The sequence below is a fragment of the Castor canadensis genome, chromosome 6 (assembly GCF_047511655.1).
Source record: "Castor canadensis chromosome 6, mCasCan1.hap1v2, whole genome shotgun sequence".
NCBI classification, from domain to species: domain Eukaryota; kingdom Metazoa; phylum Chordata; class Mammalia; order Rodentia; family Castoridae; genus Castor; species Castor canadensis.
In genome coordinates this window covers 57764147-57784226 of record NC_133391.1, presented here as the reverse complement: position 1 = coordinate 57784226, position 20080 = coordinate 57764147, and positions in this window count along the sequence as shown.

Sequence of the window (20080 nt, the reverse complement as noted above, 5' to 3'; positions counted from 1 at the left end):
AATAACCTCCAGGGTGGTCAGTACGTGGACCAGATCCCAGGACCCCTAAAGTTTTATGTATTTTGTATTCTGAGCACAGACTTCTCTGTGACATTGGGGGTGACCCCTGTGTTGTTGCAAAAGTGAAACTCCTTGACACCCAGGGAAATTGACCACCATATGCCAAGATCCTTGTTACGTGGGTAAGATGAGAATGTAAATAGTGAGTGTCTTGTCCTCAGACCAGATGGTTGAGATAAGTCTCAATCTTGCTGGCAAAGTATTGACTCATGAACTCCTGGCATTCTCTCTCCACTGGAGAAATATTGTCTGCATCCTGCTTTCCACAATCCCCTGAAGTTAAAATAGAGAATGTGGACATGAACATGAAAAATAAGTGCAGAGGTAGGCTATTGGTGCCAGGAGACAATTTTCTAAACTTGACTTGAAGGAGCTGAATGCGACTAGGATCCTATGACCAGGTGGGTGTCAGAGTTAACTGCTATGGATGTTATCACTCTATGAATGGTATCAATTATGAGTGGCTTTACCCAAAGTCAGGAAATGTGATTCATCAAGTAGTTTAAATCCAGGAATAACCTATGGAAACCAAGAGGAAAATGGAAGTGGTTTTGTATGGTCCCAGAGTAAGTGCAGAATTCTCATCTGGTGAAATGGTCAACAGCACATTACCTATGAGTCTTACATGAATGCTCACCATCACAATTGAGCACAGACAGCATTGTTCACAGGGTTCAGGATTGAACCAGGACACAGTGCTTCAAGTGACCTCCTACTTGAGACAAATACCAAGCCTACTTGTATCATTTTAATTTGTGTGTGTGTGCTTTCAAGAATTTATTTTATTTTCTTATTCATTTATTCACATGTGCATACTTTGTTTGGGTCATTTCTCCCCTGCTCCCCACCAACACCCTACCCCCCCTCACTTCTAGGCAAAATCTGTTCTGCCCTTATCTCTAATTCTGGTGAAGAGAAGGCATAAGCATAATAAGAAAGACAAAGCATTTTTGCTAGTTGAGTAAAGGACAGCTTCCTAGCATTTCTTCCATGTACAACCCAAGTTGATTCATCTGTAACTGATCTTTACACGGGTTCCTGACCCCCTTCTCCTGTTGACCTCTCTCACTTTAAGGTTTCTGTATTAGTTCCTCTGGAGTGGGGACATCAAATGCTTTCATGTTTTGGGTTTTGAACCTATCCCCATACCTCCAGTATGTGCTCTCTCCTTGTCATATGACCCAAGTCCAACAATATTGTATTTTCCCTACATCTAAAGTCCACAAATGAGGCAGAATATGTGATTTTTGGTCTTCCGAGCCTGGCTAACCTCACTCAGAATGATGTTCTCCAGTTCCATCCATTCATTTGTGAATGATAAGATTTCATTCCTCTCCATGGCTGAGTAAAATTCCATTGTGTATAAATACCACATTTTCCTTTTTTCTTTTTTTTGTTCATTTATTCACATATGCATACATTGGGTCATTTCTTGACCCTGCCTCCTTCCCCCACCCATCCACTCTCCCCTACTCAGTTTCTTCAACTTATTTTGTTGAAGAAAGGACATAAGCATAATAAGAAAGACTAAGCATTTTTGCTAGTTGAGTTAAGGATAGCTATATAGAAAGATACCTACTATTGCTCTCATGTACCCATGTGTTATGACCCATGTTGATTCTACTCTAACTGATCTTTACATTTGGTTCCTGATCCCCTGCTAGTGATAACCTGTTGTTTTACGGTTTCTGTATTAGTTCCTCTGGAGTGGAGACATCAAACGCTTTCATGTTTTGGGTTTTCTACCTATTCCTATATCTCCCGTATGTGCTCTCCCCTTTTCTTGTGATACAAGTCCAACAACATTGCTGCATTTGCCCTAGATCTAAAGTCCGCATATGAGGGATAACATATGATTTTTGGTCTTCTGTGCCTGGCTGACCTCGCACAGAATAATGTTCTCCAATTCCATCCATTTACCTGCAAATGATAAGATTTCATTTTTCTTCACAGCTGAGTAAATTCCATTGTGTACAAGTGCCACATTTTCTTGATCCATTCATCAGTAGTGGGGCATCTTGGTTGTTTCCATAACCTGGCTATTGTGAATAGTGCTGCAATAAACATGGGTGTGCTGGTGCCTCTAGAGTAACCTGTGTTGCACTCCTTTGGGTACATCCCCAGGAGTGGATTGCTGGATCACATGGCAGGTCGATGTTTAGATTTTTAAGAAGTCTCGAAATTTTTTCCAGAGTGGTTGCCGCAGCTTGCATTCCCATCAGCAGTGGATTAGGGTTCCTTTTTTCCCACATCTTCACCAGCACTTGTTGTTGGTGGTGTTTTGGATGATGGCTATTCTAACAAGAATGAGGTAGAATCTTAGTGTAAATACCACATTTTCTTGATCCATTCGTCAGTAATGGGGCATCTTGGTTGTTTCCATAACTTGGCTTTTGTGAATAGTGCTGAAATAAGCATGGGTATGCAGGTGCCTCTGGAGTAACTTGTGTCACATTCCTTTGGGTATATCCCCAGGAGTAGGATTGCTAGATCATATGGCAGATCTATGTTTAGATTTTCAAGAAGCCTTGTCTTTCTGTGCCCAGATTATTCCATTTAAGATTATGCCATCTGGTTCATCCACATTGTCAAAAGTGACAGTATTTCCTTCATTTTAGGCTGAAAAATATCCTGTTTTGCAAAAGCACCACATTATCATTATCCATTCCTTGTTTCAACACACTTATGTCACCTTCCTTACTTGGCTCCTATAAATAACTGTGCCATCATTGTACATGTGTGTACAGACATGACTTTGACAAGATTGCTTTCTATCCCTTGGACATGTGCTCATTAGTGGATGTGTGGGAGCTATAGTGATGGTATTTTTTTCTTTTGTAAACATTTTATTAACATATATGAATTTTACATGGTATTTAATTGTGGTACAATGTATCATGGTTAGGTTCATCCACATCATCATTCTCCTCTCCCCTCCTCTACTTAAAATGATTGCCACATGTTCATTGCTCTCTTTTCATGCAAAAATATAAACTGTCTCAATTTTATTAGCCTTACTTTTACCTCTACATTCACCCTTGCCTTTTCCATGTACTCAGCCCCCATGAAGAACAGTTTTACATTCCTGTTCACATTTCTACTTGCATATTCATTGTAAAAAAGGGGATTTTTCATGGTATTTCATCTGTGGATATCTTGTATTTTAATGAGATTAACCCCACTATTACTCTTTTTTACCCCATCCACCCTACCCAGCCTCAGTGAGTTTCATTCTAACTTCACAAACATGGATGTAATGTATTTTGAAAATCGCTGTGATTTTAATTTGCAATTTCTTCATGGTTAGAGAATTTGAAGATTGTTCATGTGTGGATTACTCATTCAAATATGAAATATCCATTTAAATCTGTTAAATAGATTTTAATCTATTTAATTTTGTTTCCTTGCTCTTAAATAGTTGGGAGTTACCCATATATTTGGCCAGAAAATCCTAATGGGGAGGTTTTTCAATAATTTCCTCACGATCTATTGGTGGTCTTCACTTCATAATCCCTCCCTGTATGGTGAAGAAAGTCAGTAACATGATGCAATCTCATTTGTCTGTTTTCTCTTTGGTTTCTGTGCATTTGGGGGTCTGACATTTCTTGCCAGTGCTGAAGGCTAGAAAATCGCAGAGAGAGAGGGAGCACAGAGACTTTCACAGAAAATTCACAGGTTCCTGTCACTGGCCAAGAAATCAGAGATTGCACAAAATGAGAAAGTACAGGGCAGTTTCATTACAGAGGACGGTATACCCTGGAGAGGGAATGAGGGCTTCTAAAGGGAGACTCCTGCGTTATGGGCTTTTCTTGGTGGGATTTTATATTAAGATTGGGGATGTGGTACAATATTATATAGGTTATTTTATGACTAACACAATAGGAAAAGAATTATTATTTCTTTGACATTCAGAGTTTGTGTTAGAAAGACAGACAGGAGGTTTACAGATGAAACTGTTTTCAAATTGAATAAGATCTACAAATCTAGGAGTTCAGAATGGTCTGCATGTGTGTGTGTGCATGTGTGTGTGTGTGTGTGTGTGTGTGTGTGTGTGTGTGTGTGATTGAGTATAGGTGTGGTGAGTGCACATATCTCTCTAGGATGAGCATCTTCAGCATATATATCCTGGCAAATCCAGACACTGGGATGATGAAACTGACAGGAAAGGGCTAGCCTCCCTGGGAGATCAGCCAGCAGCATCCTCCCAGGGGAGCCAGATGACAGGGATTTGGCCATCCCTCTTATGTACTCACATGCAGGATACATCCAACATGCAAACACCCAATTACATCATCAGAGGAAGTTGCACATTTACTTAAATTCGAGCTTTTCTAAATGTGGGTATATTCTCTCGCAGTTGTAGACATCATACATAAGGAAATGGAACATGTTTGGATCTGTTCTTTTGTTTTTCTTGCTGGCACCTCCCAGATGTGAATGTTTCAGGGATTGTGAAGGATGACATAGTAATGCTACATTTTATCTTATGACTTACTGTTTTACTCTGTCCCCAAATGTTCTCTCCCAGGTGCAGCTGCAGGAACCAGGACCTAGCCTGATAAACCCTTCACAGAACTTGCCCTCACCTGTGCTGTCTCAGGTTACTCCATTAACAGTGGTTACTACTGGACTTGGTTTCATCAGCCCCCAAAGAAGGGGCTGGAATGATTGGGGCAAATGGAAAATGATGGTAACACTACAGCCCATCCCTCAAGAGCCTCATCTCCATCTCCTGAGACACATCCAAGAACCAGTTCTCTCTGCAGCTGAGCTTTGTGACCACAGAGGACACACCCATGTACTACTGTGCTGGACACAGTGAGGGTACTTCAGTGTGAGACCGACACAAACCTGCCTTCAGGGGTGCTCAGGACCAGCTGGGTATGTTCATGACATGTAGGGAGCAATAGAAACAGATGGAGCACAGATTTAGCCCCATGAGCAAGAGCAGTTTCTTTATCATTATTATGAATGTATGTCAGTATTGTGATCTAGTTTTTTGGAGAAGATTGATGCTGTCAAACATTCCACAGAGGACAGCAACAAGGAATTGCATGATCCCAGACATGAATAGGGCTAGGCTAAGAAACTCTGGCATAAAACCTAAAATTGATGAAAAACCATAGAAATGTATATTTCAGAATTGTGATCTATGTGAGCTGTGTTACACAAACACTCAAACACACACCTTCATACACATACTCACAAACACATACTCATACACACATAATCACACTCATACATGCATTATTAGATACACATTCAGGCACACTTCTTACATACACACAGTTAGACATATATCACCCTCACACATATTCACTCAAACATACATACTCTCACACATTCTCACTCACACTCCATCCTACATACATTCATACAACCTCACACACAAGCACATTCTCTCCTTCTCTCTCTCACATACACATTCAACACACAATGCTCTCACACACAAACACACTCATATACACTCACTCATACACTCACTCATACACACATATTCAAACACACCGTTTTGCATGCATTCACACACAAATACATGCATTCTCCCTCACACATTCTTCTAAATACATTCATACAACATCACACATAAGCACATTCTTTCTCACATACACACACAGATACCACCTACTCATACTCATACACACATTTATACATACTTTCTCATGCACATCTTATACACACTCACACAAACACTGTCACACATTCTTACACATTCTTACCCATATGTTTATACAACATCACATAAAAACACATTCCCTTTTTCTCTCTGTCTCTCTCTTTCACATACACATAGAGGAGGACATTAGGGTAAAGGCACCCACTCCTTGTGCAGTTGTTTTTTGGTGTGGGGAGAGTGGGAACTTGAGCATGGAGAGAATGTGGCACCTTTGTCAAAAAAGAGAAAGAAGCAACTTTACATTGCCTCTACATATTTTAAATATTAGAAACTCATGCAAATGATGTTGACTTTCATTTCCCCATTATAATAAATGAATTTCTCTTCTTTGTTGTGTCTGTCTGATGAGCTTTCAAATACCTTATTAATACTGACACATTGTACAATTTATTGTTTTTATTAAGCACAATAATGTCATTTCTGTAAAACTGAGATTCTTCCCCAATAGTTCAGTTTAGACTTCTACATGTAGTTATATAAATTTGATTTATTTTCTCCTGGTTCTTCTTTTTTATCTCTTTTATTATTGTTGTTTTGGAGTAAATTTTGACACTTACCCAAGTTAATATATCATAGTTTAATTCACCCCCTCCATTATCCTCCTTTATCCTCTTACCCCCATTCCTGGAATAGTTTCAACAGATCTTATTTTTCCATTTTCATACATGAGTACATAATACTTCTACCATATTCACCATCCAACACACCTTCTCTAAATCTTCCCCACTTTGTTTCAAGCCACCAAACAGTACATGGCTTACCTGCCTATTCTCCAGTTTTAAAAGAGACATTTTTGTTTTTAATAAGATAAGCTATACAGGGATTTTCAGTGTGACATTTCCATGTATGTATGTGTTATAACTGGAATTGGTTCATTCCTTCAAATTTTGCTCTTTCACTCTTGGTCCCATTCTTATGGTGACAATTTCTTAAGGTAAAGTATGGATGCATTTTTGTGACCTGCATAAAATACATTGTATTTATTGTGTTCAGCCTTCATATGAATGAGGTTTATTATTACATTTCTTGGAATGGTGGCACCTATATTGGACACTTAGGTAGGTCTGCCATTGTCTTTTCAAGTTTTTAAGTTCACATATAATGACTTTGAGAAAGAGCATAATAATTAGATGCATGTATATGATGCGAGGTAGTAAAACCCAGGTAGGTGTCACATCAATATACACAAACAATTTCATATGTCTTTGGTAGGAAACCTATAAATTATTCTGCTCTTGTTATTTTGAATTATATAATATCTTTCTACATGCTACAGTTACTCTATGATTCTTCAAAAAACTAGAGCATATTCCTGCTTACTCTATTATTACACAATCATCCCCTCACTCCCTGCTCTCTCTCCCCTTTTTCCAGCTCTAGTGAACACTGCTCCACACTCTCATTCCATGTGATTCATATTTTATCCTCCATAAAGTAAGTGAGGTCATGTTGCATTTGTCTTTCCCTGCAGTAGCCCTAACTCGAATCCTACCCCTAACTCCACGCTAACACTAAACCTAGTCTGAGTCCAAGCCCCGGCCCTAACACTAACCCTAACCCAAACCCTAACTCTAACCCACACCCAAACCCTACATTAACTCTAGACATAACTCTAACCTTAATCCTACCAATAGCCATAGCCAAAGCTCAAAACCTATCCCATCTCTAGACCTAGCCTTAACCCTAGCTGTAGACATAGCCCTCACTCTAACCCTAATGGAAGCTGTAGTCTTAGCCCAAGCCATAGCCCTAGGCCAATCCCTAACCCTAAGCTTAACCATAACCTAACCTTAACCAAAATCCTATCTATAATTGTTACTCTAACACTAAAGATAACACTAACCTAATCTAAGCCTAAACATAACTCTAACCCTAACCATAGCAGTAGCTCTAGCCACACCTCTAGCCCTAGCCCTAGTCCTAACTCTAGTCTCAGCTCTACCCTAACCCTAACTAAACCTAGCCCTAGCCCTAGACCAACCCCAATCCTAACCATAACCTTAACCCAAACCCTAACTTTAACCCTTATCTTAACTCTCCCATTCCTTAAATATAACCAATACCCTAACCCTAACTCTAACTATAAACATACCCCCAGCCCTAGATCTAGCCCGAGTCATAACCTAATCCTAACACAAACCCTAACCCTTACCTTAAAACTACCCTAACCCTAAACATATCCCTAACCCCAACCCTTACCTTAACTCTACCTTAGTCCTAAACATAAACCTAACCCTAACCCCATACTTAACCCTAGCCATAGCCCTAGCCCTAATTCTAACTCAAACAGAAACTCTAACCATAGCTCTTACCCTAATCCTTCCCAAATCCTCAATGTAATCCTAATCCTAACCATAAACCTAAACATAGCCCTAGCCCTAAACATAACCCTAACACTAATCCTAGTCCTAGCCCTAGTCTTATCCCTAACCCTAACACTAATCATAACTGTAGCCACAGCCCTAGCCCCAACACCAACCTTGAAACAAAACAAAAATAATAATAATAAAAATCTAACATCCTTTCATAATAAAAGCTCTGAAGAAAGTAGGACTAGAAGGAAGGTTCCTCAACATAATAAAGGTATATATGACAAAACTAGAGCCAACATCATACTAAATGGAGAACAACTGAAACTGTTCCCCTTAAAGTGAGGAACAAGTCAGGGCAGTCTGCTTTCTCCACTCCTATTCAATATAGGTTTGAAATTCCTAGCCAGTTCAATGAGACATATGAGGAAGAAATAAAATGGATCCAAATAAGGAAGGAAGAAGATAAACTATCCCTATTTGCAGATGATGTGATCCTCTTCCTAAGAGGCACCAAAAACTGTACCAAAAAAAACCTAGCAGAAATCATAAACTCTTTTGGCAAAGTAGCAGTATACAAAATTAACATACAGCAGCTTTCTGTATACAAAAAAGGCACAGACTGAGAAAGAAATCCGAGAAAAAAATCTCATTTACCATAGCTTCAATAAAATACAGTACCTAGGAATAAATTTAACAAAAGAAATCAAAGACCTATTTAATAAAAACAATAGGCCACTGAAGAAAGAAATTGAAGAGGACATCAAAAGATGGAAAGACCTTCCATGCTTGTGGATTGGTAGAATCAACATTGCAGAAAAGGCCATACTACCAAAAGCAATCTACATGTTCAGTGCAATCACTATCAAAATTTCAATGATATTTTGCAGTGAAGTAGAAAATTCAACCATGAAATCCATATGGAAACACAAAAGACCTTGAATAGCCAAAGCAATTCTGAGAAAAAAGTCCAATGCTGGAGGCATCACAATACCTGACTTCATACTATACTACAGACCCATAACAATAAAAACAGCATGGTATTGGGCATAAAAACTGATAGGAATACCAATGGATCACAATTAACCATCCAGACATAAACACACCCATCTATAGCAAAGGAGCACAAAACACATGATGGAGAAGACAGCTCGTCAACAAATGCTGCTGGGAAAACTGGATATCCACATGCAGAAGACTGAGACTATATCCCTGTCTTTCACCCTATACCAAAATGAACTCAAAGCAGATCAAAGACCTTAATATAAGGCCTGAAGTTTTGAAACAACTCCAAGAAGAAGAACATACACTGGAACAGATAGGTGTAGGGAACAACTTCCTCAAAAGAACTCAATAGGCTCTGTATGTAAGAGAACAAATGAACAATTCATACTGCATCAAACTGAAGAATTTCTGCACATCAAAGAAAACAGTCACCAGACTTAAGTGACAGCCTACAGAATGGGAGAAAAATCTTTGCCAGATACTCATACAAAAAGGGATTAATATCCAGAATCTATGGGAAACTCAAAAAACTCAGCCCCCAAAGAATCAACACCCCAATGAAGAAATGGGCAAATGACTTACATAAGGAATTCTCAAAGGAAGAGGTACAAAGGACCAGCAAATATATGAAGAAGTGTTCAAGTTCCTTGGTTATAAAAGAGATGAAAATCAAAACAACACTTATATTTCCTCTACCCAAGTTAGAATGGCCATGAAATAACAACAACAAATGCTGGTAAGGATGTGGAGAAACAGGAACGCTTTTACACTGCAGTGGGAATGCAAACTAGCACAACCACTACAGAAAAAGTTATGCAGATTCCTCAAGAACTAGAGATAGAACTGCCATACAATGCTGTGATACAGCTCCTGGGCACATAACCAAAAAAAAAAAAAAAAACCATAAAACAGGATATAGCAAAGACACCATACACTCGTGTTCAATGCAGCTCTATTTATAATAGCCAAGCTCTGGAAACAAACCTGATGCCCTACAACTGATGAATGGATCATGCAAAATTTGTATACATAAACGCTGGAGTATTACTCAGCCACAAGGAATGATGACATGGGATATGAAGCTAAATGGATGCAATGGGAGCTCATAATGTTAGGTGAAGTTAGCCAGGATGAGAAACACAAAAGACTCATGTTTTCTCTCATACACAGAAGATAGGTCCAAAGATCAATATGTATACAAAACAAACATGATCATATACAAACTCAATTGTAGAACATTTTTGTAACAGTGGAATTTGGGTAAAGAGAGAAAGGAAAAGAAAATAATAGAACATCAGTAATATTGTAAAGCATAAGATGTGAAGGTAGAGGAATAAGGATGTGTACTGAAAGCTGCTGAAAAATGAAGGTGGGGGTAAAAGTGTAAGGGAAAGAATTTGAAGGGATTGAGCAGGCCAAAGTAAAGCACACCTACTGTGTGCATACATATATACATCCTTTTGAACATCAATTTCAATATTAACTATGAAAACCAGGACTGTAAAATAGGGACAGTCTGTGTGACTGGTGTGGGGGGGGGTAGGTGCTAGTGGTAGGGTGGTGGATGAAGGAAGGAGATTAAGTTGATGATATATGGTTGATAGACTTCATATACCTATATAAAACAGAACTAAAAAACCCTCTTGCAATTGCTTCAATTGTGGCAGGGGGTGGGATGAGAGGGAGAGATTATAGGGGCAATGTAAATAATGTACAATATCAGGCTAATCAGAATAGTCACTGTGAATCACCCCTGTATAATGAATATATCTGAATAAAGAAAAAATTAGAATTAAAAAAATCCATACTATGGGTTTCTAAGTCATATATGGGCTAAATTCAAGTTACAATTCATCTTGAGGCAAGTTTCCTCAAGCCATCAACACAGAAAGTTATGTAAAATAACTACTTACAAATTACAGTCTTGGTAATTACATCAAGTATTAATTCCCTCTCCTAACATGGGAAATGAGAGAATTGAAATTGGGTACCTGGTTCAAGGAAATGCAATCAACATGAAAACATAGAATTGAGTATGATACCCACTGACTCCAGGTCTCAAATACACTGGGCAGGGGTGTGGCCCAAGGGCTCAGGCATCCCAGCTCTTTGGCCTTTCTGAACCCATCCCATGCTGAGCTCAAACAGGTTGGAGTCCCACACCTGCTGTTCTGCCAGGCAGGCTACACACACTGACAGGCTTACATTTTTCTGGGGTTTTGGGAAAGGCCTTGCTCCCTTGGCTCCACAAGATGCTGAGTCTTAGTGTTGGCTCCTCACTGTGACAAACCTCTGTCTAAATGCCAGTTCTGTTCATGGCATCCATTGTAGTCTTGGTGAAGGAACACATTCCTCTATAGTTCTTCTACTTGTTGTCCTTGCAGAATTAGAACCATGTGGATTCTGCAAATGTTGGCCACTTCATTCTTACAGAGCAGCGGGTCAAGCTTCACATGCACTGGCTTTCGTATTATCTAGAAAGCAGACAAGTGCTGATCCATACACAGAGAGCAGAGACTGGCATCAGAACTGGACAATGAAGGCTAAGGATCTAGGGGCCTTCTGGGCTCAAGGATTTTTGCCTAGAGGATCCTAGCACCCTAAGCCTGTGATGGGAGGAACAACTTTGCCCATCTCCAAAATTCATTTGGCCTCATTCTTCCACTGACCAGTAGTACCTAGCTTTCTTTTTTAGATGCAAGTCTCTCCCTCAAGTCATTGCTTGGAGACACTCTTAGTTCCTCTTGACTTCATTCCCAAGGATGAGAGACCAATAGTAAATAAGTTGATGAATGAAGATTCTGCTAATTTTCTAGAGAAGTCTTGCACTTCAGTATTTTACAGTACATTGTTCTAGGAAGAAATATAATCAGTAAATCAAAAGTAAAATCTGTTGGGAGGATGCTATGGCATCTATGATACTGTTGTGCCTCCTATCAGTGGCTATTTAAAGACTATTTTCCTTACTCTCAAGAGAACTTTAGTCTACAACACCTGGTAAAGGAATTTTATTCCTTTCTCCACTATCATATAGGCTTTGATGACTGACAGGATCAGGTTCTCATGGTTCCATGTTCCACAATTTTTTCGTGGTTGGTGATATTTGCACAGGTGGACATGTATTTCATTACGTATGCTGTTTAATGGTAAAATAGGTAAATTTATTGTGTCAATTCATCATTAAAACTATTGCAAATAGCTACAGATGCAGAGGTAGAAATAACACCCACAGATTAAAACAATGGTGTGAACAGGGCAAAGACTGTAGTGATGCAACTGCACCATAGGTCCTTTACACATTCCTGAGTCAAGTCCTGGAATGAAGCAATAAAGGCTATCTCCTCATTCTAAAAAGTGGGTTGTGCCAGCCAAAGTAGGCAGGTGAAGTTCTGTCTTAGAGCTGGATCACAGGAGAACTAGGTCCCATTGATGAGAATCACAGGTCACACTCTGGGCTCAATCTTACCAAAGTGATATCTTGGACACAGTGCATCACCACTCCATGCTTTTGAGACTATGGATGCATCTCTAAAGTGCTACAGACTCTCCAGGACATTTACATCTACTCTGGACACTAACCTCTCTGTGACTTCTAACTAGAGCTTACTATGTAGCAGGAGGACATGCAAATAGGACTTCCTTCTGATCATGAAAACCAGACAAACTCTGACGCTGCAGCTCTGGGACAGGAGCCCAGCCCTGGGCTCCCAGCTGATCTCATTCAGTGATCAGCACTGAACACAGACCACTCACCATGGAGTTGGGACTGAACTGGATTTTTCCTTGTGCTACTTTTAAAGGTGATTTATGCAGAACAAGAGGTACACAGTGTGTGAGTGGACATGAGTGAGAGTACCAGTGGATATATGTGCCTATTCCTGATGAGAACTCTATGTATTTGCAGGTGTCCAGTTTGAAGTGCAGCTGTTGGAGTCTGGGGGATGTTTTGTGAAGACTGGTGGGACCCTGAGACTCCTCTGCAGCCTCTGATTCACCTTCAGTGGTCAAGGATGCACTGGTTGTGCCAGGTACCAGGGGAGGGGCTGGAGTAGTTTGGAACTACTAACCCTGATGGTGAGAGTAAAAGCTATGCTAACTCTGTTAAGGACAGATTCACCATATCCTCAAAAAATCCCAAGTATCAACTGTGACTGCACATGCACAGCCTGAGAGTGAGGATACAGCCATGTATTACTGTGCAAAAGACATAGCAGGGGGACCTCAATAAGAGTCAAGACATAAAGTTCACTGCAGGGATGATCAGGACCTGCATGGGGCACAGAGGATCAGCTGGAGTCCTGCAGTAACACAGAATTCAGGGACAGCCTGTGAGCAGGTGCAGAGGAGTTTGAGAGCTGCTTTTCTGTCAGGCTCTGACAGTTAATCTAGGGATATTATGATTCAATAATCTGTGTTTCCCTACAAAGCCTGTTTTTAAATTTTTTTATTGTTGTGCTTTGTGGCATTTACAAAAGATGTGCTAGATGGGAGGATAAAACTCAGTTCAAAAATATTCATAGATAAGGCCAAAATTGTTATAAGTGTGAAAAGAATATTGGGCCATCTGTTTAAAATCCAACATGACCAAAAAGAGCAACAGTTACATCTGGATGAGTGTGCAGCTGAGATGAAAAGGATTCTGATTCCAAGTCAGTGAGGGAAAAAAGTTTGAAAGATCTAGTGAAAAGGCAATTTAGCAAAGGTGTCTCCCTGTGGCCTTTTTTAGGCCCCACAACAGTCACATGATTGCACATGCTACCTTATCCAATCATTTTAGTCCAACAACATTTTATTTCATAGTCTCTCAAATGTAAAAACGTGACACTGGTTGCTTACCATTTCTAACTATTTGAAGAGATTTAAATCTACTTCTAATCTTTATTAGTATGTATTTAGTATGAAGAAAGACCAATAGAGACATATAAACAAGTTAAAAGTGAATCAATGATAAACACAAAACACATAAATTAATGTATATTTGCTTTCTTTCTTGTTTTTGATGGTACTGAGGTTGGAACTCAGGGCTTTGTGCATGCTAGCAAGGGCTTCTACTATGTTCCCAGCCCTACATTTTTCTTTACATAAAATAATCATGCATGAATATGATCATTGCACTTCTCCCTCAGAGTATTTAGATATTTTTATTGCTCTTTGTCTGCTTTTTATAATTAGGAAATATTTGTTGTACTTGGGGGATTCATCATGACAGTTCCAAATGTGCTTACATTTTATATTGCATAGATTTCCCCATGTTCTCTCCACCTTGACCCCTTCATGCCCCAGTTGAAGTAACTGCAATTGGTTTCCTTGTTCTCTTTCTTAAAAGTGTATGAAGTCCACCAACCATATTCCTTCACTTTAATCTCCTCCTTCACCATTCCCTCTTCCACAAATACTTCTTCCAACATTCTGTATCTATTTTACATCCTATAATTTAATATTAATTTATAAATCTATTTTCAAAGGGTTTCTCGGTGTATACTGCTTTGTTTATACTTTACTTTGGTCAGTTCAACACCATCTATTACTCTCCCTAACTCCTTAATCCAACCCCATTGTTCTACAGCTTTTAATACATATGACAGAAATGCAATACATATGTTTTTAAGGAAATATTAAAATAGTTTGCAATCCAAACCATAACTGCTAAAGCTGAAAAAGGAAAAGCTAAAAGAAAATAAGTAAGGATTAGAATGATTTCTTCAGGCGCTGTAGAAAATTTACAATTAAATCATCTGTTTCTTTATTAAATATAGGGGTGGAACCCAGGACTTTGTCTATATTAGGCAATGTCTCCAAATCTCAGCTATGTATCCTAACTTGGGTCTTTAGCGTTGTTGCTTTTTTCTTATAATAGGGTGTAAGTATGTACTTCAAGGTTTTCTTGTTTTCTCTATGTAGCCCAGTAAGAGTTAAACTTCACATACACCTGCTACATCCTCCTGAGAGCTGGGATTTCAGCCTTGTACCCCCATGCCTGTGCAAAATAAAATAATCTTCCACCGAGCACATAAATCTGCATATCACCATATTCCTCCTACTGTATTTCTGTCTGAGCAATGTTCTGAACAATAAATTGGAAAAAGTGCTCAAACTTAAACTCACTTGTCTTCTTTCTGTCAGCAAGTTTTGAGCAGATGAATTCTAGGAAAACAGCCCCAGATTTGATGAAGCTGCCATGATGCTGATGGAAAGGGAAATGAGGAAAGTTGCCACCTAAACCTCTTTTATGCAATCCTTATTAGAGTCCCATGATCCCACACATTACCTAATCCAATCATTTTCATTCAGTCATGTTGCATCTCACAGTCTCTCAGATGGAATATTATGTGGCTAGTTGTTTACTAGTTTTACTTGAACAAATTTAAATCTACATCCAATCTTTATTAATATGTGTTTAGTAAGAAAAAAGAACAATAGAAAACAATATAAACCAAGCATTTAAATATGCATCAAAGAAAAAAGATAAAATAATGTCAATTTACTTTCTTCTTTTTTGATGGTACTGGGGTTTGAACTTAGGGTCTTGTGCTTGGGAGGCAGTCACTGGACAACTTGAGCAATATCCCCAGCTTGAGACTTTCTCAAAGAAAAATTAACATATGAATTATTACCCTTTCACTCTGTCTCCACTTTTTAAAATATAATTGAAATCAAATTTTTCCAATCATCTCATTTCAGGTGTCCCAAAGCAGTAACAATGAAAACACAAAATATAGAGAGTCTGAGGAGCAAATTCCCCTGCTATGACGGATCTTACTTAAGGATCATTTTGTCCTATTTGTGAACTCTACCTCAATATTGCATTTTTATCCTGCAAACCTCCTTTCTATATCCTATCCAACAAGGTCATTAGAAGAACATAGTTTCATTTAAAAATCTAGCAGTAAATTGGCCAAACATGATTGGATCTAGCCTAAATTAAATATGAAAGTAATTGAAAATCTCTTTTATTTACATTTGAGAGTTCACTGGATATTTTTCTGACCCATTAATATCTCTTATTTTTCACCCAAGGGTGCAAGGGCTGCAGAGCGTTTGAACACAATGCAAGAAGTAGGAGATGTCCCATCAAATGCTAGACTGGGGCCATGGTCCCAATGCCTCTGAACACAAAGAAACAGAAAGACAACAAGGAAGCACAGAACAACACCCCCCCAGATTATCAGAATCTAAGGACCTTTCACCAGACTGATAGAGAAAAGAACAGGGACAGAGGTGAGAAATGGGGAAGGTGAAAACCAAACTTCAGGCACTAAAGCTAAGGAGATGGTGTCTGTCCATGTTTCCACCACTTGTAAAGACATGTCCAGGCAATTAGATAATAGGGGATGTTAAAAAAATAGACCAGGTTTTCCTATCCTCCAGTACCACAGAGACAGGACTACATTCAAGCTGTAAATGGCAGGGGTCCAGGAACATCTAGGAACCTAGCAACTTTATGGCACAAAAGAGCAGATGATATGAACCTTAATTTGGGAAATTTTGAACTGTCAGACAGTATGGAGAGACTGTGTCATGAGGGAAGGAGCAGTTTCAGTGCAGGTTATCAGAGTGCACTTCATGAATTAGAAGAAATGCTCAAAAGTTCTGGGACACAGACACATTTCTCTGCATGTAGTGGGTAATCTGATTATACCTGCTTAAAAATTGTTTCTTCCTTTGGCAAGAGGAGAGCTGAGGAAAGCTCTAGTCCAGAAATTCCCAGAATTAACAATGGGAGGTAGGGGCACAATTGGATTAAAGCAACAGAGTCCTGTGACTATTTGAGGGTGAATCTCCACCTGGTGTTCCTCACATTTTGTCTTCTGTTTGCTGTCTTGCATTTCTCCTCTGAATGAAGGATTTGTTCAATGTCTCCCTGTGGCTAAGAGTAGGCCAGTTTGTGCACTTAGCATGTGCCACATTTCCCTTTTCTTTATTCTCCTTTTTTTAAATAATTACTTCTATGACTTCAATAATGTGCAAGTAAGGAAATGTTACATGATTTCTTCTTATGTGTATAAATCTTGGAAACTTACATGTAAGAATATTAAATTTTAGAGTGATAAAATGTCATTAGCCATCTTTCTATCTTTAAATTACCATTATTCAATTAGATCCCCAGAAGTGTATAAGAAAATGCCCTTTACTGAACAGAATAATGGTGAATTTACAATTGTTACTTTTTTCATTATGATTTATTGTAATTTGACAGGGTGATTGTAACTCCTTATCATTATTCTGCAGTGTCCTATGTACAGGTGCCTTGATATGTGGACTCTACACTCTGGTAATTCCACATTTAATATGACAACTTGAAGTTGTTTCACTATTAATGTTATGAATGACCTGTCTTATTTGCTGGATTTTCATGAAATATTATGTTGAGCAAATACCAATGAATCACTGTGGTGCTTAGCTTTCCTATAGAAATCAAATAAGCAAATGCTCTACTATAGAAACTGGAACTGATCTGTCCTAGACATTGTTGAAACAAGTCAACCAACAATCAACATATCCAAAATGGGATCCATTTACCCTAATGTGTTTCCCATCAAAGGAACAGAATTTACCTTCTTTTACCTATGCAAAATAAAGGTCAGCCCTTCCAAAACAGAGATGCTGTGGGTCACTGCTCCCATGTCCCACAGGATGTCCTCTATAAGGATTTTAAAGTCTCCTCCTCCTCTGAGGAGAGATATTTGGAGTGACATACCTCCAGCATCAGGGGACTTGGAAGGGATGGCTGGACTGAAGATGGTGGTCAGAAGTTACAGGTTGTTTCTGCTTAATCACATCACCTTTTGTGGAACCTATAATGATTGTTCTGAAGAGACTTCTATGAACAGACACACAGACAATGAGTGTCTAGATAATTTACACATAAATTATACTTGAAATGGACCTTAATATAGTACTGTAGGAAGGGTTTTGCATCAAGATAATTTCACATGAAATAGAAGTGACACAGCTGCGTGCACATTAATCTATGTTTTTTTCTTTTTCTAGCATCCTGTAAACATTATTTAGTTTTGTTTTATAGCAGTAAAATTTATAATTTATAAATATTACATAAACTTTATAGTTTGTAAAATTTATCTCTGAAAAAATATAAGAGGCCTAACTACTCTAAAATCTTACTTACAAATATGTGAAGACTTTATCTTCCATAGTATGGAACATTGCCATGTTAAATATGACACACAACTTGCTTCTAAGGAAGTGACTATGGAGATTCAGGTCTACTGAGCACAAAGGCAGAAAGAATTGCAATTCTGTTTGGTGTTTGAACCTCCCAAATTCTGAAGTACACAAAGTTCTTCATAAGGAGCCTGGGTCACATATTTTGTTACAATCATGGAGAGAAGAGCTATATCCTTTCTCTAACTAATTTTTTGAGAGCTACCATCATGAAACAGTATTAAATCTCATTGAATGACTGTCCTAAACCTATGGACATGGCCATATGTGTTTTTATCTTCCTTCTGTTGTGATGTAATTATTGACTTGTATATGATGAGCTAATCATGCATCAATGAGATAAATCCCACATCAGCATAACAGATAATACTTTAGTGTGGTTAGGCAATCATTGTATTAGTGTTTTATTATAATATTATTGTCCTGTAGTTGTCATTTCTGTTCTTTCTTGGTTTTGGTGTCAGGACAATATTGCTTTATCGAATGAGAATGCTGTTTCCTTTGTTCTCAATTTTTGAAACAGTTTTGGAATTGGAGTTTGTTCTGCTTTAAATGTTTTGTAGCATTAATCTTTTCAGTCATAAATCTGGTTCTTCAATACTGTTCATTGTTATCCATCCCTTTACATTTTACAACTGATTTCCAAACATCCATCTCCACATTTCCTTTCATGGTAACTTCTTATTACATGAAGATGGGACAAGGTACTTTCACAGTTTGATTAGTATATTTCTGTTTACTAAACTCCAGACTTTATCAGAAGCTCACCAGTTCTCAATTAACACCCCATTCTGGCTTCAAGGGGATCTCAGGACACAATGTTACATTAGATCTTGGCTTGCTGCCCCTCTGTGGGTGGTGAATCCTGTGTATCTTACTGTCTTCAGCTGAGTAGTCTGCAGATAGCAAGCAGTGAGCCTGATGGTTGACTTCAGGTCAACTATTTTTTATTTATATTTCTCTACTCTTCATCACCTGTGAACTTTGGCAAGGTAACATCTCCAACTTAGGCAGATCCTTGATTGCTAACAGTCTTCATTTTGATATCTTCATTGTCTGAAATCAGTATGGTTACAGTAGCCTCTCTCATCATGGAATATATTTTCCTTCTTTCCTTAACTTTTTCAATTTATATTTAAAGGAAATTTTATGCAGAAATGTAAAGAGCAATAGTGGGGTTAATATGGTCAATATAAAATTCATGCCTTTTGAAACCCTATGGTGTAAGGTTTTGGATAATTAATACACACTAATAAAATGCATATGAAGTATATAATTGACATCTATATTTTAATCCAAATTGATTAATCATTATTACCCACAGTATTAAGCTTATCATTAGTGTATATATGAACTAAAGATGTGATAATTGATTACATATTTAATATATTTCAATTTCTTGAAAATTTCAGAATCATTTGTTTCCTTTCCCATTTTATCATCAGACATTAGTCATTTTATCCATTAACAGTGCATGCACCGGAGTCCAAGCTAATGGAGAGTACAGGTAGGAGGATTAAAAGATTGAAGCCTGACTGGGCAATGTACTAAAAACCTGTCTCAGAAAAATGAGAAAGTATTCACACACTCTCAGAGTTAATGGTGTATTCCATCTTACTGAAGGAGTGTTCAAGGTGCCCATGTCTAAGTCAGTATTCATGACAACATTGCTGAATAAGAAAAGCAGTCTTGAGGCTCCATCCACCACATCAGACTCATTTCATGATATCTATGTCTTACATCCTCCTGCTCTGCTGCTCTTGGTTTGACCCTGCCTGGCTCAGTCTCAGTGTTGTTTTTGCCCCCAGGACTTTCACTCTGGTTCCAAGAGCTGTATGGTCATGGC